This window comes from Fukomys damarensis, unplaced genomic scaffold, assembly GCF_012274545.1.
Source record: "Fukomys damarensis isolate Sample0158 unplaced genomic scaffold, DMR_v1.0_HiC HiC_scaffold_19, whole genome shotgun sequence".
NCBI classification, from domain to species: Eukaryota; Metazoa; Chordata; class Mammalia; order Rodentia; family Bathyergidae; genus Fukomys; species Fukomys damarensis.
In genome coordinates, this window is record NW_022900931.1 from 59,899,129 (window position 1) to 59,921,174 (window position 22,046).

At 36.3% G+C, this 22,046-nt stretch overlaps 2 long non-coding RNA genes across 3 annotated transcripts in view; one reads left to right on the top strand and one right to left on the bottom strand.

Annotated features, from left to right (window-relative positions):
- Positions 1-22,046, top strand: part of LOC104855575 — a 47,411-nt gene that overhangs the window by 3,663 nt on the left and 21,702 nt on the right. For both annotated transcript variants that reach the window (XR_778437.2, XR_778438.2), the window contains exon 2: positions 825-865. This is a non-coding gene — a long non-coding RNA (uncharacterized LOC104855575). The remainder of the gene's footprint in view (positions 1-824; positions 866-22,046) is intronic.
- Positions 19,443-21,842, bottom strand: LOC104855574. Its single transcript, XR_778436.2, has 3 exons — positions 21,336-21,842; positions 21,050-21,197; positions 19,443-20,540 (listed from the first exon to the last, which is right to left on the bottom strand). It is a non-coding gene; the product is annotated as an uncharacterized LOC104855574 (long non-coding RNA).

A 22,046-nucleotide genomic window follows, 5' to 3' on the forward strand; every position in this document is an offset into this window, starting at 1 on the left:
TTGTACTGGGGATTGAACTTGGGACCTTGTACTTGCAAGGCATGTGGCAGAACCACTGAGCTAAACCCCTGGTCCCAGACCTATATTTAAAAAAATTAATTTTATTGATACATTTTAGGAATACAGTATAATTAGTCTTCACTGGAAATTTGTACCTTTACATAATATATCTTAATTCTTATTTTTTGCCATTCGTATGCCCTCCTTTCAATCCCTCCACTCCTTCCTATTTACAAAGAATTTGTTTCCATGTTTTCATTTTCTCACATTAATTTCATTCCCTTCTTTCCTTTCCCCTACCCCTGCAATTCCCCTTTGCCCTTTTTCTTCCTATTTCACATTGTCTATTATACCTTTTGATCCTTATTTACACTTTGAGTTTCTCACAGCAGAGAAACTATTCAGTATTTATACATGCATGTCCTATTTATTTCACTTAAGGGTATGGTCTCAGAGTGTCCATTTAGCTATAAATGTCTCTGATTTCTCTTTTCCTTATGGCTGAGTAGTACTCCATTTCATAGAAAAACCACATTTTCTAGAACTGTATTGAATGGGAGTGGTCATAGTGGACACCCTTGTCTTGGTCCTGATTTTAGATTGAAAGATTTCTGTTTTTTACTACTTAGTATGATTTTGGCTGTTGTTTTTTCATAAATGAAAGTGGCCTGTATTTCTCTTTTTTTTTGTTTGGGTCTTTTTCTGCCTTTGGAGTCAAGATGATGCTTGCTTCCAGGAATGAATTTGGGAGTATTTCTTCCTTTTCAATTTCATTAAAGAGTTTGAGGAGTAGTGGCATTAACTCTTCTCTAATTTTTTTGTAGAATTCAGCAGTGAAGCCATCAGGACCTGGCCTTTTTTGTTGGTAAGTTTTTAATTATATTTTCCATTTCATCAATTGATATTGGGTTGTTTATTTTTATATCTTGGTTCAACTTTTGTAATTTACATGTATCTAGGAATCTGTCCATGTCTTCTGTGTTTTCCATCTTATCGGAGTACAATTTCTCAAAATAACTTTTGATAATCCTCTGGATTTTTGCTGGATTTCTTGTAATTTAACCCTTTTCATTCCCAATTGCATGGATTTGAGCCTTTTCTTTCTTTTTTTGATAAGGTCAGATAGGTGTTTATCAAATTTATTTATTTTAAGAGACAACTCTTTGATTTGTTGATTTTTTTGGTATCAACCTCTTAGTCTCCATTGCATTAATTTTTGCTCTGCTCTTTATAATTTCTTTCCTTGTATGATCTTTAGGTTTGTCTTGCTCTCCTTTTTCTAGATAGTTGAAGTTCAGTATTAGGTTATCTGAGTTCACTCTGTTTTCCTAATTTGGGCATTCACTGCAATGAATATCCCTCCTAGGACTGCTTTCATTGTGTTTCAGAAATTCTGGTTTGTTGAATTGGCATTATCACTTAATTGTAGAAACTGTCTAATTTATTCTTTAATTTCCTCTGTGACCCATTGATTGTTCAGGGGGGTTTCCATGTGTTTATGAAGTTTTTGTGGCTTCTTTTGCTACTGATCTCCAGTTTCATTACACTATAGTCTGACAATGTATAGGGGATAACTTCAATTCCTTTGCATTTACTCAAGCATGTTATATGAGCTAGCATATCATCTATTTTGCAGAATGAACTATGTGCAGCTGAGAAGCATGTGTATTCTGAGTTTGTGGGGTGGAACACTTTGCAGACATCCATTAATTACATCTGTTCAAAAGTTTGGTTCAGTTCTAGTATTTTGTTGATTTTTTGTCTGTTTGATCTGTTTATTTGTGACAGTGGGCTTTTGAGGTTCCTCACTAGTATTGTATTAGTGCTTATTTGATTTTTATGTCCATTAATATTTGTTTTTTATAGTTGGATACATTAGTATTTGCTGCATATATATTTATGATTGTCATTTCTTCCTCTTGGATTGTTCCCTTTACAAGGATTTAGTGACTTTCTTTGTCTTTCTTAGTTTTCATTTGAAATTTATTTTGTCTGCACATATTGATAACTACCCCTGCCTTTTTCCAGTACCTGTTCCATTGAGTATTGTTTTCCATCCTTTGACTTTCAGTGTATGAATTTCTTTTTGAATTCAGTGTTTTTGTATGCATCATATTGTTTGATATTGCTTCTTGATCCATTCTGCTTATTTCTTTTGATTGGTGAGTGGAGACCATTAACACTGTAACTGATATGTAGTGATTTAACCTTGTCACAGTATTTTTTTTGTTGATTCTTTTATTTTTCTCTGTTTCCATTTAATTTATTGCCTTGCCTAAAGGCTTCATTTTGTTGGGGTTCATACAGTTTAGTCTTTATTGTCTTTTTCTAGAATATTCTTCAGGAATGTTTAGAGTGCTATTTTGGTATTCATGAAGTTCCTGAGGTGTTCTTGGTAATTAAAGTATCTCATTTCTCCATCAGTTTTGAAAGACAGTTTTGCAGGCTACATCAATGTGAATTGGAGGTTGTTCTTTTAGGGCCTGAAATTCTTCACTTCAGACTCTTTTTGACTTGAGGGTTTGTGTTGAGAAGTCTGCTGTGATTCTGATGGCCTTTCCTTTGTATGTGATTTTTTTTTCTTTTTGTTAACTTTTTTTTTTTTTTTTGGTAGCGGTTATTGACTCAGGACCTTGTGTTTGGAAGGCAGTTGCAGTACCACTGAGCTAAATCCCCACTTAACTACTTTTAATATTTTGTTCTCTTGTTGGATTTCTGCAGTCTTGACTATTATATGCCTAGGTGTAAATATTTTTTTGATCATGGCTTAGTTGGAGTCCTGTATGCCTCACTCATCTGTATGTCAAATTATTTTCCCCTATTTGGGATGTTTTCTGCTATTACTTCTATGAACAGTTTTTTATGTCATTTGTGTTATCTCCTGCATTTTCATTGACTCTGACTAGCCTTATGTTATGCTTCTTTGCATCATCTAGCAGATGCTTTATTGATTTATCATGGCTCCTTTCTATTTTTTAGAACTTTCTTTTTGTGATCACTAAACATAATCCTGTCTTTTATATCTGATATTCCATCCTCACATTGGCTCATTCTGCTCTGTATACTTTCAATGGCACTTTAAAACTCCTGGATATCTGTTTGAATCTGTTTTGTGGATCTCATTTCTTTCCTATGCTCAGCATTCATGGGTTCCATTTTTTTTCATATGCTAGGCATTCATGGTTTCCATTTATTTCCTATTTTTGGCATTCATGGTTTCCATTTCTTTCCTGTGCTGGGCATTCTTGGCTTTCATGTTCCTAAGCTCCTCTATTTTAGAATCTGTATCTGTTCTAGAGTCACTAAGCACATCTTTCATTTTGGTCACCATCTTTATAGTTGTCTGGGAAATTATTTCTTATTTCCTTTTTTCTAGAGTGTCTTCATCTGTTTTGTTACTTCCCTTGGTACCAGTTTAAGGAGTCCAGCTGATTGGCCTTTGGATTGTTCTACCTTGTTTCCCCTTGGATTTGCTTTTGGTGAGCTGGATGTCTGGATTTGTGTCTCATTTAGCTGTCTTCTCATTTTTCTTTTGTAGTTTTTACTGTTTTTATTTTAATTCCTGGGTTGATACTTGTATATTGCTTATTACAAGTATCTTTATCGCTAGTATTTAGAACCCTAGGGAATGACTAATCTTCAGTACTGTCTTCCAGGTATAGCTGGTCTTTGGGGTTTGAGTGTGTAATAATCCTTAGGAAATCTTGGCTTTCATATATCAGAAAGGATAGCTTCCTACAACAATCATGTCACCTTGGCTAAAGTAATAGAATCAGCATGAACAATAGCATCAAACACAGTTTAGAAAATGACAAATTGTGGCAACTATTAATCTGGTCAACTTTACCCACATGCACTAGACGTGGTTATATATCAAAGTGAAGAACCAACCAGAAATATGTTTGCAGTAAATAAGCCCTTCAGTATAGTGAATTTACCCTACTGGGAGAGACATAGAGGGAATTAGCTGGGAGGATAGAGAAATAGGAGAGGGAAAGGTTAGAAGTAGAGGTAGAGTACACATGAAGATCATGTAAACTTTAGGAAACTGGTGAAGACAGGAGGAAAAGAGAGAAGGAAAGAACTAGAAGAAGAACAGAACAAACTAATGACAACAGGGACAATCAACAAAAAGACAAAACAGGAGAAAGACAGGAACAAGAAAGGAGAGATATGAAGAAGAAAGAAGAAAAGAAAGAAAAAGAAAAAAAATGTCCTCCTTAAGGCATATCTCCATTGTCACCTGTAGATAACATGGGTAATGACGTGCTGATCCAAGTGGATTAATCTCAATGAGCCAGCCACAATCCACCATGATTTAGACTAGTTTCTGGGTGTGAGGCTGGATTTTAGCTCCCTGACTTCTTGTGGATTTGAACTCTGCATGGCCTTCTCCCTTCCCTGAACCAGCCCTGACATCCTTTTGAGCTCTGCCACACAAGTGGAGGAGACTTGCCTGGTACCTCGATTGTCCTATTGCCCATCTTCATTCAGTATATAAACCTTCACTCATCGTCGTGTATCTCACATGGTTGGTAGCTGCTGACCCGACCATTCTGGCCGTGGCCTCCTCACTTACCTCATCCCAGACCCTCAATCTTCAGAGATGGTAGTGGTGGTGGCAAAGGCAGTGGCAGCTATGCAGAGGCCTGAGTTCACCATGGCTACAAAGGTTTAGCTGTGAGAAAGGGTGACAAGGGTCACCAAACTTCACCCCTGCACACACCTTCACCATCCCTCCCTTCTCTCCTACCACTGCCATGACTATAGCAGGTCCACCATCTTGTAATTTCACTACATATCATATTCTTCCCTAATTGCTCTTGCTAATATTTTGAATACTATGAGTAGTAGTGATAGTGGATAACCTTGTCTTGTTCCTGATTTTATTTTTTCTTTTTTTCTTTTTATTGGGTTTATCGGTGTATTGTAGTTATACAGTGCAGTTACATTCATTACTGGGATCTTGTACCTTTACATGACATGTCTTGGTTCTCATTTTTTCCCCTTGTCCCTGCCCTCCTTTCACCTCCTCCTTCCTTCCCCATTTCCAAAAACTTTATTTCCATGTTTTCATTTTCTTGTTCCTGATTTTATTTTTTCTTTTTTTCTTTTTATTGGGTTTATCGGTGTATTGTAGTTATACAGTGCAGTTACATTCATTACTGGGATCTTGTACCTTTACATGACATGTCTTGGTTCTCATTTTTTCCCCTTGTCCCTGCCCTCCTTTCACCTCCTCCTTCCTTCCCCATTTCCAAAAACTTTATTTCCATGTTTTCATTTTCTTGTTCCTGATTTTAAAGGGAAAGCTTTCTTTTTTTCCCTTTTAAGTTGATGTCAGCAGTATATTTGTCTTAAATGGATTTTTATCAGATTGAGATAAGGTCTTCTGTACATATTTTTTTGGAGTTTTTATCATGAGTGGATGTTGGGTTTAGCAAATGCTTTTTCCTGTGTCTACTGAGACGATCACACAATTTTTGTCCTTGCTTTTGCTTATGTGATATATTAAATTTATTGATTTGTATATTGCAAACCATCTTTGCCTTCCTGAAGACTACTTAATCATGATGTATGAACATTTTGATGGTTCTTTTGCAATCTAGTTGCCATTATCTTGTTGAGGATTATTGCATCTGTATTCATTAAAGATACCATTTAATAATCCTTTTTCTCTCCTTCTCCCCTCACTCCTCTCTCGGTTGTGTCTTTGTCTGATTTCTGAATTAGGGTAATCAGAGTTCCCAAAAATGATGTTGGGAGTGTGCCTTCCATTTCAATTTCATTAAAGACCTTGGGTACTGGTGTTAGATCTCCTCTAAAATTTTTGTAGAGTTTAGCAATGAATTCATCCAAACCTGTGATATTCTTCGAAGGTAGGTTTCTTATCACTGCTTCAATTTTATTGTCTGTTATTGGATTATTTAAGGTTTCACAATCTTGGTTCAGTTTTGGCAATTCATATATATCTAAGAATGTATCCAGTTTTTCCTGAACTTGTAATTTATTGGTGTATAGGTTTACAAAGTATATTTTAATAATTTTTTTATTTCAGCAGTGTCCATAGTGATTTCACCTTTTTTGTTTCTAATCTCATCAATTACCATCTTTCCTTTTTTGTTTAAATTGGCTAGGACTTATCTATTTTCTTTATTCTTTTAAAGAACAAACTTCTTGATTCATTGATTTTTTTGTATCATTGTTTGGTCTCCATTTCATTAATCTCTCTTCTTACATTTGTAATTTTCTTCATTGTATTAGTTTTGAATTTAGATTCCTCTCAGTTTTGTAGGACATTGAGATACATTATTAAGTTATTGATGTTTTTGTGATGTGGACATTCACAGCAGTAAAACTCACTTCTTAAGATTGCTTTCATTGTGTCCCATATGTTCTGCTCTGATGTACTGGTATTTTCATTTAGTTCTATTGCTTCTCAGCCTTTTGGCCAAGATCAAGTGTAATTCTAAAAACTTTGAGCTATTTTTGCTGTGACTGATTGTTTAATTAGAGTCTATTGTTTAGTTTCCATGCACTTGTATAATTTCTGTGTTTTCCATTGTTTTTGATTTCAAGTTTGAAACTTTCTGTATTATCTATATCTATAGATATAGACATATCCCATCTGTTCAAGTGTTTTGATCAAATTTGATATTTCTTTGTTGAATTTTTGTCTAGTTGATCTATATGTAACAGAAGGGCATTGATGTTTTACCTTATAATTGTTTATGTATATCTGGTCTTTTATGTCCAGTAAGACTTGTTTTATAAAGTTAAGTATACTGTTGTTCACTGCATACATATTAATAATCACTATTTCTTCCTGTTGAATTGTTCCCTTAGCCAATATGCTGTGATCTTCCTTGCCTCTTTTGATCAGTTTTGGCTTGAAGATTTTATTTTGAAAATAGGATAGGTACACCTGCCCATGGGGAGGTGTTCCTGTTGCATAGAGTAGTGTTTTTCATGTCTTGAATTTTAGTCTCTGACTTCTGTTTGATTTAAATGTGTTTCTTGTATACAGAATACCATTGCACTTTGTTTCTTATCCATTACACCATTCTATGTCTTTTGATGGAGAACTGGGACCATTCATATTGACAGTTACTACTGATAGGCATTAACTGAATCCGTCATCGCATTATTTTCCTGTTGAAGATTTCCATCTAGTGAATGTGAGCAAAGATATTACTTGTTTTTGACAGTAACCCTTTTCTGGGGTGAACAGACAGTGGAGTCTGTCTGCACTAAAGCTTGGCAGAGAAAATCATGGCTGCCTGAATTCCAAGACTACAGGACCTGTAAAGAAATCACTTGTTGGAAAAAACAGGACACTTTCACATAAGCTTGTAAAAACTTTTCAGCTTTTAACTATTTTTCTCTTTCCTTCATCATTTTTGGTGGTTGGTTTTGTTTTTTAATTCTTTTTTGGTCTTTTTTTCTCTTAGTTTTTTTTCTGCCTCTTTCTCTTTTTCCCTCAGAACTTTTTTCTGTGCCTTCTTATATTTATTTCCTATATTTTGCTCTCTGATTTTCTTTTCTTCTTTTTATATTTTTGTTTTTCTTGTGACTGTTTTCTAGCACTATTAATTTCCTTTCATTCTTCATTAGGACAACCTATCTCACTTTTGCTCCTCATTATATGCCATTGATTAATAATTCAATTTTACTTTTTTCATTCTCAGGTTTCCCCCTTCTTTGATCTTTCCTAGAATAACTATCAAGCTTTATGAATTTCTAAATAGCTAGATACTTTTATGCTATTACTGTTGAATTATGTCTATTGTTAGTGAATATAAAGTTATTATATTTGATAGATATTTAATGCAGGTCAAAGGGTAAATCAACTTTTGGTTTTTCTTACAATAATTCATACAATAATTATAGATATTTTCATACAATAATTATAAAATTTTCCCATGGTTAAGTGTAGTACATTGTTGATTTTTAGGGTTTGTCAATATACAATTATATTGTTGATGATTTTATTACTATAGTCAAAGTTAGTTATTGTTGCTATTAATTAGTTAATTCTTAGTTGTTGCTACTGTTTGGTTTTCTCTGGATGCCTATCTGGATTGTTTTGTGGCTATTAACAGTACTGTGGCCAAGCCTAGAAAACTGGGAATTAGGCAAAATATGTAATAAACTTCCCTCCCAAGTAAACTGAGATGGTTGGATCGTGGGATAGAGGCAAAGGCCAGTAGTTAGCCATTCCCAGGGGACAGTGCTGAAAAGCAAACATTGACTGAAGTTGCTCCATATTAGCAACAAAGCTTGATGCTAATATTATTTCACAAGCCTCAACACAAACAAGCAAGTAACATAAGGAGACAAGTTGGCAAAATACTTGCCAAAGCTCCAAACTCTCCTGTAGCCCATCCATGGGACATCAAAGGAGAGGAAACCAAAATCCACACAGTTGAATTATTTGAAAAGATAACAGAGGATCCAACAAAATAGATCAACAAGGTGCTTGGCAAGCTCACAGAAGAGATGACTAAATAAATAAGGGGCAAAACAAAAAAGACAATTACTGAGTATACAGAACTCCCTAATAAAAAGCTAGCAAAGCTAAACAAAATGATGCAAAACATGCATGACTGGCAGTGGAAAGATTTAGAGTCCACGGAATGGTTCCAAATAGAAATGCAGGATTGGAAATTCTATGAAAAGCATTTAACTGCAGGAATGATCTATGTGGGGACAGAGTATGAGAACTAAAAGTCAGAGCTTTTGTCAGTGATCAGTAAATTAGAGATCGTAAACCCCTAAGAGGACAGGAAAATTTATCCAATAGCTCACAGATGATGTAAGGAGGCAAATCTGAGATTAATTGGATTTAATAAAAAAAATCAGAAGATGGCATAAATGACATATAAAACCCCATTTCCAAAATAATAGCAGAACATATTACAACATAGCAAAAGAAGTTAACACAGGGGTAAATGAGCCATATAGCACCCCAGATAGTTTTGATCAGCAAAGAGCCTCTCAAAGACACATCATAGTCAAAAGCCTGGGAGTCCAGCAAAAGTATAAAATATTAAAAGCAGTAATAGAAAAATCCACAAATTACTTATAAATACAAACCTGTTAGAATTACAGCAGCACATGCTCGCTTCAGCAGCACATATACTAGAATTAGAGCAGTGTTCCTAACACAAAATTTAATGGGCAGAAGAGCTTGGAGTGAAGTGTTTGAAGATCTAAAAGAAAATAATTCTAAACCAGGATGATATACCCTGCAAAGTACATTTCAAAATTAATGTAAAATAAGGTAGTTCCATGATAAAAACCACCTACATAAAATTCATAAACACCAAACCAGTACTCCAAAAATTTCACAAGAATGTCTTAGAAAAAAATAAAGCTAATAATGACAAAAAATATAATGAAACAAATACACCAGATAGGATGAACAATTAAGCAGAAAGTAAAGGTAGTAAATCAGCAACTGAAAAATAAGGCAATGATAGAAATAATTTTATGCCTATCAGTACTAACTATTAATGTGAATGCCTCAATTCTCCCCCAAAATAACACAGACTGGAATAAATCACAAAACAAAATCCAATGGTATCCTGTAGCTAAGAAACACATTTAACTCAAAGAGAAATTCAAAGACTGAAAAAGTCAACAAATGTGGAAGTATATTTTATGCATCAGAAACCCTCCCTAAAAGGCATGTGTAAGTGTTCTATTTTCAGGAAAAGATTTCTTCAAGACAAAACTGATCAAAAGGGTCAAGGAAGGTAACAGCCTACTGATTAAGGGAACAGTTCAACAGGAAGAGATAGCAATTATGAACATATATGCACCGAACAACTTCATACTGGGCATAAAAGACAAAAGAACAACACAATTATAGTGGGGAACTTTAGTACTCCTCTGGAAAAATAGATAAATTAGACAAAGAAAATAAGGATATATTAGAATGGAACAAAACTTTTGAACAAATGAACTTCATAGATATCTACAGAGTCTTCCACTCGACACAAATAGAATACACATTCTCAGCAGCACATGGAACTTTCTCCAAAATATACCATGCACTATCCAATAAAACATGTTTAAGTAAAGACAAAAAGCTGAAATTGTTCAATGTACATTTTCAGATCACAGTGTACCAAAACTGGAAATGGCAAAAGAAACCACAGTAATTATGCAAATACATGGAAATAAATATTCTCCAAACAATATGTCTCAGAAGAAATCAAGAAAGAAATAAGACAGTTTCTAGAATCAAATAATCCAGTACATCATACTAGAACATATGGGACATGTAAATGTAATCCTAAAAGGGAAATTTATGACAGTGAATGTCCACATCAGAAAAACAGTGACCTCAAAGCAATAACCTAATATGTACCTGAATGTCTTAGAAAAACAAGGACAATCCAAACCTAAAGGTAATACTAGGAAAGACATTATAATATCAAGGCTATAGTCAATGAAATTGAGAACAAACAGATACAAAAATGCAATTAATTGAAGAGTTGGTTATTACAAAACAAAATAGCCACTTAGCCAGTCTAGCCAAAGCAAGTAAAGATCCAAATCTATGCAATTAGAAATGAAAAAGGTGAAGTCACGGTGCACAGTGAAAATCATGAATATTGTTAAGTACGGTGTCACAAACCTGTATGCCAATAAATTGTAGAAAAAAGACATGGGCAAATTCCTAGACAAATATGAATTGGCAAAACTGAACTAAGAAAATACAAAACCTGAATAATACAATAAGTGGCAATGAAATTGAAGCAGAAATAAAAAACCTATAAAGAAGTTGTGGTTTTTCTATAAAATGGAATATTACTCAGCCATAAAGAGCGAGAGAATAGATTCATTCATAGGAAAATGGATACATATTGAAGATATACTCCTAAGTGAAATAAATAAGTCCCACATGTGTAAATACCAAATAGTTTCCCTGGTGTGAATATTCTGCAACAATGCCTAAGATTCTAATAAGATTACTGACATTTAGAAATGGGAGGAAAGGAGCTAAAGGTGTAGGGAAGGTGTGATACGTAGGGGAAGAACAAAAAGGGAAAAGAAAAAAATGTGAGAGAATGAAAAGATGAAAATAAAGTGTTTGTAGATGGGGAGGGGAGGAGGGGGTGAAGGGAGGGAAGAGGTAAGGGGAAAAAATGAGAATCAAGACTTGCCATGTAAAGGTACATGATCCCAACAATGAATGTAACTGTACTGTATCCCTAAATGTACCAATAAACTCAATAAAAAAAAAAACCTACCAACTGGGGCTGGGGATTTAGCCCAGTAGTGCCGTTGCCTGCCTTGCAAGTGCAAGGTCTTGAGTTCGATTCCCCGTACAAAAAAACAAAACAAAACAAAAAACCAAAAAAACCGAAAAACCAAAAAACCCAACCCAAACCAAAACAAAACCACCACCAACAACAAACCTAGCAACTAAGAAAATGACACATTTAAATAGATTCACTGCTGATTTCCACAAAAAGCTCAGAGGAGATCCAACACCAATACTTCTCCAGCTCTTCATGAAACCAAAAAGAAAGGATTACTGCCAAAGCCATTCCTGGAATCTGTCATTACATTGATTCCAAAACCAGTCAAAGACCTAGCCAATAAAGGGAAATAATGATCAATGTCTTTAAATAAACATAGATGCAATAATTCTTAACAAGATACTGGCAAATAAAATAACAAATCATCAAAAAACTCATACATCATGATCAAGTAGGCTTTATCTCGTGTGTTATAAATCAATAAATGTAATATATAAGCAGAAGTAATGACAAAAATCACATGATCTCAATAGACAGAGAAAAGGCCTTTCACAAAATCCAACATCCTTTCAGAATAAAAATACTGAAATAAAGTTACAAGATACCAATGATGAATGTAACTACTGTATTCTTAAAGAGCACCAATAAACTCAATAAAAAAGACAAAAAAATACAGAAGAAGGGCCAGGGATTTGGTTCAGTGGTTCCACTGCCTGCTGCTGCAAGTGCAAGGGCCTGAGTTCAATCCCTGGTAACAAAAACAAGACAAAACAAAATGAAACAAAACCCCCAAAACAAAAAATGCTGCGGCAACATAGAAGGCCCTTATGTCATAGAGGCCAATTATGAAAAATCTAATGCCAACATAGTTAAATGGAGAAAACCTGAAAGTTTTCTTTTTAAAATCAGAAGCATGACAATGATATTTACTATCACTATGCCTGTTCAACACAGTACTCAAAACATTAGCAACAGCAACTAGGGAAGAAAGATATTTAACAGAAAAGGAAGAACTTAAATAATTATTATTTTCCAATGCTATAATTCTCTACATAGAAGACCCCCAAGTGACCAAAATTCCTAGAATTAATATTACAATTTGGCAATATAACAGGATACAAAATCAATGATCTCCTGTGCATCAATAACGAATCCACTGAGAAAACTATAGTACTCTGAAAAAGAAAATTGAAGAGGACCCCAGAAATTGGAAAGGTAACCCTTATTTCAGGACAGACAGAAGCAATGCAATAGAAATGGCCATATTTCCAAACTGATATGCAGATTTAACACAATCTCATTTGCAGTCTCTTCACAGAACTGGAGAATAGTTCAAAACAGTTCCTTACAGTAGAAGACATAGATCAAAAAGATTCTTACAATGAAGAAACAGTAATACACGGCCTGCCTCCCAAGTGCAAGGACCTGAGTTCAATCCCCGGTACAAAACAAACAAACATAATAATAATATACAACTTATTTTCAAGGAACTAAAATAAGCTAGTAACATAAATGAAACAAGTTAACATATGTATTAAAATGTTTTTCAAACAACAAAGCAGGAATTTAGGTAAGTATTTAAACTCCTTTTTACTTCCTATTTATTTCTTGTCTATATTGCTCTTTATTTGAAAATATATATTATATAATATTTATAATAAAAGAGAAATCATGCAATATTTAAACTTATGCATCTGACATTTCATTTAACATTACATTCTCCAGTTGCATCCATTATCTATGAATGCTTCAATTTTATTTTTCTTAATACAGTGTAGTACTCCAATGTGTACCACATTTTAAAAATATATTCTTGATGTTAGTCCTCTGAGGAATAGCTGGCAAAATTTTCACATTCTGTACATTACTTCTTCATTCTGTTGTTGGTTTTCTTTGCTGTTCAAAAGTTTTTAAATATGCTATGATCCCACTTGTTGATTCTCAGTATTATTTGTGCTTTTGAAGTTTTGTTCTGAAAGTCCTTGCTTAAGTCTATGCCTTCAAAAGTTGTACTTATGTCTTCCTGAAGATTAAGCATTTCTCTTTTAACATTTAGATGTTTGATTCATTTTGATGTTAGTTTAGTACATAGTGAGACATATGGATCAAGACTCCATCTTTTGCATGTGAATATCCAATTTCCAGCACCATTTATTGAAGAGGTTATCTTTTCTCTAGTGTATGTTTTTGGCCCCTTTGTCAAATATCAAAAAGCTGACTGTGCCTGGAGTTGTTTCTGTTACTTATCCCGTGTTCCTGTGATCCTGCTTTTGTGCCAGGACTATGCTATCTTATTTGCTGCAGCTTTATAATATAATTTGTGGGATTGTGATGACACTGTTTTGCTTTTGTTACCTAGGCTCGCTTTTGCTGTGCTGGGCCTCTTCTGATATCACATAAATTTTAGGACTATTTTCTCTAGATTTGTGAGAAATGACAGTGGTATTTTGATTGGTATTACACTGAATCTGTATTAGTTTTAGAAATATAGCTATTTTGATTATGTTGCTTCTGCCTACCTGGAAACAGGGATATCTTTCCATTTTGTGTTATCCTCCTGGTTTTCCTTTTTGAGGGTGATGTAATTTTCACTATAGAAGTTTTTCACTTCATTAGGTTACTATCCAAGTATTTAGTTTTTTTTTTTGCTTTCATGAATGGTTTTGTTTTCCTAGTTTTTTCATTATTAGTATATAGGAATTGATTTATATATGTATATGTATTGATATACGCATGTTTATTTTGTATTCCGCTAGAGGGCTGAAGTAGTTATCAATTTTGGGTGTCTTTTGGTGAAGTTTTTTGTCATTCTTGTGAGTAGAGGATCATGTCATCTGCAAAAAATGATACTTTGGCTTCCCTCTTTCCTATACCTGTCCCTTTTATTGTTCCTCTTGCCTAATTTCTTTTGATAATATTTCAAGGATTATGTTGAACAGGAGCAGTGATAATGGACATCTTTATCTGGTTCCTGATTTTAGAGTGGAAGCTTTCATGTTTTCTCCATTTAATATAATGTTGACAATAGATTAGTCATAAATGGCTTTTATCATAGTGAGATAGACTTTCTTTTTTTCCATTAAGTTTATTAGTACATTTTAGGTATACAATAAGATGACATTCATCAGTGGGAATTTATATTTGTACATGATATATTTTGGTTCTTATTTTTACCCATCCCCCGGCCCTCCCTTCAAACCCTTCATGCCTCCCTATTTAAAAGACTTTCCATTTTTCCCTTTTCTCATATTTATTCCTTTCCGTTCTTTCCTTTCTCCTACCCCTCTCACTTCCCCTTTGGAACTTTTCTTCCTATTTCACATTATCTGTTATACATTTTGATCCTTATTTACACCAACAACAAATGCTGGCAGGGTTGTTGGGAAAAGGAACCCTTCTCTACTGTTGATGGAAATGTAGACTGGTGCAACCACTGTGGAGATCAGTATGGAGATATCTAACAAATTAGGATTAGAAGTCCCATTTGACCCAGCTATTCCCCTGCTGGGTATCTTCCCAAAAGAATTACAAGCATCATACCACAATGATATATATGCACCCATGTTTACAGTGGCACAATTTGTAGTAGCTAAAATTTGGAAACAGCCCAATTACCCATCATTTGGAGACTGGATAAAGATGCGCTTTTCCCTAAAATGGAGTACTACTCAGCCACAAATAATGATAAACTAGAGATATTTATTGCTAAATGGAAACACATTGAGGTGATACACAAGTGAAATAAAGAGGACACACATATGTAAATTCCAAACAGTTCCTCGGGTGAAAGTTTTTTTTAAATCATGAATAGATGTTGGATTTTATCAAAGACTTTTTCTTCATCTCTTGAAATGATCATGTCTTTTGTCCTTGCTTCTGTTTATGTGATGAATTACATTCATGATTTGTGGAAGTTGAACCATTCTTGCATCCCTGGGATGAAGCTAGTTGGTCATGATCTTTTTCGTGATTTGCTGCATTCTGCTTCTAATATGTTGTTAAAAATTTTTGTACCTATGTTAATTAGAGAAATTAGTGTATTCTTCTCTTTTTGGTTGGATCCTTATCTTGATTTTACATCAGGATTATGTTAACTTCTGAGAATGATTTTGGAAATACTCATTCCTCCTCAGTTTCATCAAAACTTTTGTGGCCTATTGTTAGATTGTTCCTGAAGTTCTTGTAGAGTTGCACTGGGAATCCATGAGATCCTGGGCTTTGCTTTCTTTTTCTTTTTTTTGAGACAGGGTTTCACTTTGTAGTTAAGGCTCATCTTGAACTCACTATGTAGACCAGGATAGCCTTAAAGTCATAGCCATCCTTATGCCTCCACTTCCCGAGTGCTGGGATTACAGGTATGTGCCACCACGCCCGACATCAGGCTCTTCTTACTTGGTGTGTGTGTGTGTGCGTGTGTGTGTGTGTAATTGCTTCAGTCTCATTTCCTGTTATTGGATTGTAAAAGATTTCTAACTATTTTTGTTTCAGTTTTGGCAATTCATATATAACGAGAAATATCTCCGTTTCTTTTGAGTTCTCCAATTTCTTTTGCATATGTAGTACATTTGTGAGGTAGCCGCTAATAATTTTCTGGATTCTGGAAGTGTCTTTTGTAATTTCACTTTTTAAATTTCTAGTTGCTTTAATTTGTGTCTTTTCTTTCCTGTTTTGGGGGGGTAAGATTGGGTAAGGGTTTGTCTGTGTCATTTTATTCTTTCAAGGAACTAACTCTTTTTTTGGTACTGGGATTGAACTCAGGACCTTGCGAAGAAGGCAGCAGCACTACTGAGCTAAATCTCCAGGCTTTAGGAACTCATTCTGATTCACTGATTATTTATATTTTTAAAGTCTTCATTTCATTATTTTCTGCTGTGATCTTTGTACTTTCCTTCCTTGTACAAGCTCTGGGTTTGGATTGTTCTGAGTTTTCTAAGAGTTTGAGATGCATCATTAGGTTATTAATTTGGGCTTATTCTATTTTTCTGATGTGGGCATTCACTGCTATAAACTACCCTTGTATGGCTGTTTTCAATGTGTCCCATAAGTTCTGCTTGTTACACTGGCATTATCATTTACTTATAGGGATTCTCTTATTGATTTCTTAATTTCTTCTGTGACCTATTGAGTATTTGTGAGTCTGTTATTTAATTTCTATATGACTGCATAGTTTCTGTGGTTTATTTTGTTATTGATTTCTAGTTTCATTGTACTATGATATGATAATCTGCATATTAAAAATTCAATTATTTTGCATTTACTTAGGCATGCTTTACTTTCTAATATGTGGTCTATTTTGGAGAAAGTACCATGTTTTGCCAAAAAGTGTGTATTTTGTTGTTGGGTGGAACACTATATGTATATTTAGTAAAACTATTTGTTTAAATGTTTGGTCTAACTCTGATTTCTTTGGTTTATTTGATTTGTGTAGTGGGATATTGAGATCCCTACTATAATTTCATAGATTAAAGTACAGATTTTTTCCTATTTAAGTATGGTAGCATGTATTTCTTAAAAGCAAGAACTTTCTCTTACATAACCACAGTACAATGATCAAAATGAATGAATTATAATTAATTTAACACTGTTGTAAAATTCACAGTGTGTAATAACAGGTTTATTATTTGTCTTAGCAATGTCTTTTATAGTTGCCCTTCTGCTACAATTCAGGATTCAGTCCATAATTTAGTTGAAGTCTTTGATTTACTTTAATCTGGAACAGTTTCTTAGCCTTTGTCCTTCTTGACCTTGTAATTCTGAAGAGCACATACTGATTATTTTAGATACTGTCGTGACCTCAATTTAAATTTGTCTGGCATTTCTTTATGATTTTTGTCCAGTGTCAGTTTTGAGCCTTCAAAAAGAATTTTTTTCAGTACACAGCAAAACATTGCAGAAAAACTTGGTCTTTGTTTGCATAAACTCTGTGGAATTTGACCTGTGGGGAAAGTTCTTCCAACATCCAATATTTGTTTGTCCTATGTTCATGGGGCTTCAAGGACATACCTTTGTGGAACACTAGAATTATGAAACATCACATGGCCATTAGGAGCCACATGAAACTAACAAGGCATGGTAGGTCGTTTTTAGCTTGACATTTCACATAAATTTACATATAGATTTAGGCCATGCTGTTACAATTCCTGACAAAGCCAAAGAAACAGTTAAGAATGCATGGGCCATTTTATAAGGTCACAGGGTTGCTATGAATATAGCCCATAAAGAGGATAGGGAGAAGGCCCAGGGGACTTCAGAAACCAACATAGAAGTCATTTTGTACAGTTTAGCAGTTATGAGCTGTTTTCAAGGTCAATCTAGTGCATCCCATTAAAGAAGTCTAGCATATTTGTCAGTAGTTCTATTTGTATGACCACTTGGAGTTTGGCAGCCTCAAAGAAGTAGGATCCTATAGGAAAGGTTCCTTTTGTCCTGGATCTTGTAGATCTTGAGGGTCCAGGACCAAAATATTGGCTGTCCTCATAGCCCAGTTACCTTTCTAGTTTTGGTCTGCAAACATTCTGGAAGGTTTGTCTTGAAATCCAGCAGCCACAGAGGAGGGAAGTGTCTTGAATCAAACACTCTGACCAGTAATCTTGGTGAAAGATCTCCAAAATGATATGGGGGAATAGATGCAACTCCCAAACCTGCTAGATATCCAGAGTTTGTGTTCTCTAGAACTGAAGAATGAATTCTAGGAACAATGGAGGTTAAGAGTAGGAAAAATTTATTGAAGGAAGGAAAGCTTCTCTCTGAGACAGAAGGGGGACCAGAAAGTGAGTTGTCCCAAGACAGATTATTCTTATTATTCTTAAGGACAAGTTTATTATCCAGTCAGCTTCAGAACAGAGAGAAGCTAAAAGATTACTTTTGCTCCAGATAGCTCCTTTGATACTTTAATGAGAATTGTCTCCTGAGTATTTTATAATAAAGACCAGGAGGAGGCCAAGGAAAGAAAACAAAGAGTTGACAAGAAAGTTGCTGCTATGGTTATCACTTTAAAAGAAATGGGCTCTAAGTCTTATTTTGGGAGCTCCAGGAAGAGCTAAGTGACTAAACTCACTTGCTACCACTGTGGAAATTCAGGCCACCTTAGAGGGGATTGTGACAAAAATTGCCACAACAAGAGCCCCGTGAGCCATGCCCTGATTGCAAAGATGATCACTAAGAAATCAGACTGTTCCCTCAGATGGAGGTCTCAGAGGTCAGCCCCATTTTACAGCTGGCAGCATCTTCCCAGAGTGACCACATTTGCATTGCTGTGGCTTTCAGAGACCTCAGGGTTATAGTGATGGATTCCTGTAATCCAGCTACTTGGGAGGCTGAGGCAAGAAGATCAAAAGCTTTACAACTTAGTGAGACTCTGTCACAAAACAACAACAAAAAAGTCCAGGTATGGGCCAGTGATTTAGCTCAGTGGTTCTACCACCTGTCTCACAAGGTCCCAAATTCAAGCCCAGATACAACCCCCCCAAAAAGGTCAAATGTGGTGGTACACTCCTGTCATTCCAGCACTCTGAGATGCTAAGGAATACAAATCAGAAATTAAAACCCAACCTGGGAAACTTTGAAAGATCTTATCTTAAAAAAAAAAAAAGAGCCAGGCTGTAGTTCAGGAGTAGACCACTTGTATACATGCATGAAGCCCTGGGTTTAACCCTCAATACTGAAGAATGAAATAGAACAGAAACCAAACACAACAGAAACCAAAAAACCCCCTTACCCCAAATCAACTATGTTTCAAACTCACTGCAAAGCTGAGAGCCTATGGATAGCTCATTTAGACCAGCCTTGGGCAAACACATTTCTGTCTTTCAGCAATAGCCCATAAAATCAGGCAGTAGCTTCTTGAGTGAGTGAGTGTGGGACTGGTGTGGACTTCAGGTGCTTCGCCTTCAGAAATACTCCCACAGCAGCCCAAGCCTTGTTCAGAACTAGGTACACTGGAACAGAGCGAAAAGCTGGAGACAATGTGAATGCCCGTCAGTATGGAGATGCTCTAGTACTATGCAGGCCTTCAGAAGAGTACGCTAGAGCCAAATGTGCTGCAGTAGAGAAATATTCAAGGTGGTGGTTAAATGAAAAAGGAACTGGATGTGGTGGTTCCTGTCTGTAATCTCTGCCATTGGGAGGCTGAGGCAGGAGGATTGCAAGTTGGAGTCCAGCCTGGGCAACTTGGTGACTTAGTTAGACCCTGTCTTGAAAAATCAAAATGGGCTCGGAATGTACCTTGATTGGAAAGACCTGGGATCAATCAACTGTCCTGGGGAAAAATAAAGCCCTAATGGAATAGTAGGTCATTGAGTACTAGGCTGTGGGTATGGATTGGCCCCCAAGAGTCTATGTGCAAGAAGCTGGACTCAAAATATGGTTTTAAGAAGGGGTGGGTCTTGAATAGGGTGTTGTGGGAGGCGATTAGATCATGGAAGCACCATTTGGAGGGGATTTATACTAATCCCAAGGAGTGGATTAGTTTCCAGGACAGCAGTTTGATTTACAGGAGCAAACCTGCCTTCCTGGCCTCTTGCCTCCTCTCTCTTATCTGGAGAACCCTCACTCTTGTGTTAGCTCCCTCTATGTGAGCCCATCACCAAATTAGGACCTGAAAGAGGATCTCACTAGTGGGGCCAGTTGTCCTTGAACTTCCCAGCTGCCACAACTGTGAGCTGAACAAACCTCTGTAAAGAGTACCCAGCCTCGGGCACTTTGTCTTGGGAGCACAAAATGCAGTAAGACATTAGGATCACGTCGCTTTGTAAATTGTGCATGTAGGCTTATGTTTATGATTCCATTTATTTAGAGGCATTCTACAAGGATACACATGAAACCAGAAATTGTGGTTAACTCTGAGTTGTAGGACATACAATCGGAGGACCAGAATCAAGGAGACTTTCCTTTCCTTTTGTACTCTTGCTGTGCTTGATTATTTTTTTGCCATGTATTTGCATTACACATACAACTAATACCTGTTTAGACAAAAATATTAGCTCATGTTTGCATAGCTGTCCAAGTTTTAGATAATTGTAACAAAAGCGTCCATTGAAAAAATATTGAGTATTTTGGATAAATGTACTGTTAGTTTAAAACTTGGATTATCCTTGTTTTTAGATTGTTTTTAATCAATGAAAATATGTTTTAAAAACATAAGTTTGGATGATTTCATGGCCTGGAACAATCTCTAGTCCTGAATGGATTGAGTGCTGTCTGGAATCAGTGTGGTTGGGGTGGATCTTCCTTCCTCATCCTTCTCCTCATGTGTTCAGCATCTGTCTTCTAAAGGAGCAGTCAGAAAAGTAGGAATTGGCTCATGTTAGGAAAAGGGGAACACAGAGGGTAGGTGGAATCGCACAGCACAGTCCTGACCTGCAGAGGAGGGCAGAGGGGCAAAGCTCCTCCTGAAGGCTCTATTTGTATCCAGGAGCCTCTTGGGGTTGGGGTCTTGGAGGACGGAATGGGGCAGTGAGGGCACTGTGGTGCCCTGTGGCACAGAACCAAAGCCCTCGGGGTCTAATTGGTCCTGGGAATAGCGGGGCAGGGATAGCGTAGGCTCTGGGGCGAGCAGACCTGGGCTCAGTCCCAGCTTTGTCGCTTCCCAGCGGGGTGACTCTGGACGAATGCTTCCCTCCTGGACCTACTTTCTCCCTCTGCACAATGGGCATATTAACCATGTCCACTTGGAGGAGTCAGTGCAATGCACAGGCTCCTCAACTTATAATGTGAGCTCCCCCAGTGAATGCAGTGTAAATCAAAGATCTCATCAGTCAACAATGCATTTAACTCACCTAACCTATCTGACCTGACCTCCTAGCAGGCTCAGGTTGCTTCTTCCTGTGACTGTGTGGCTCACCAGGAGCTGAGTGTTGTACTGCACAGTGCTCGCCTGAGAGATGGTCACGATTCCAAATTTCAAGCCTGTGGACCATGGTAGAGCTGAAAAATCATAAGTGGAACCATCCTAAGTCTGGGACTGTCTGTGGAGAGAATTACTTAGCACACAATAAAAACTCAGTATGTGGTTATTATGATGGCCATTACTCAGAGCTGTCATACCAGTAATAATAATAATACCTGAGGCTGCAGAGCTTGGAGAGAATTAAATGGAGACTCTGATTTAGATCCTGAAATGAAACTGAAGAAGAATGAAGACAGCAAAGCAAGCCGGTCAAAGTGCAAACTCAGGCTCCCCATGCCCAATGTGGCTTCTTCCCCCCAGGGAGGACTGTCCCTGTGCTGGGATGCCAAGAACCACTGCACATTTCCAAATTCACAGCGTTGATTCCCAGGCCAACTTGCTATCCTGACTGCCCCAGGCTTTAACTGTGTAAATAAGAAAGAAACTTTTGCTTAAATGTTAATACATTGTACATAGTAAACAGAAAGCAAGAAACCTCCACAGATCATGAAGGGCGTTGTGTGACTTGATTGTACCTAAGCAGCAAACCTTTCCCCCCCAAAATACAATGGAAATCAGGCACAGAGGATATTTATCAGTTCTCTACCTTCCCCTTGTGGTTTCTCTCAAGACATGTGTACTGTAGGTGACTCCAAGAAAATCTAGTACTTGTCACAAAATAACATAGCTACAATTTCCTTTTCTTTATCTTTTTCACAGATTTCTTTTGTTTCTGTTCACCGATTGCAGATGGAGAAGCTGTTGTATCTGATAACGTTGCTTGTGCCCTGGTGACCCTTCTGGGGCCGTGTGCTTCCTCTTGTTCCTGTTCCTGTTCCTGATGCAATTGAGAAACTCATCTGTTTTGTTTCTCTTGTCTTGTCCAG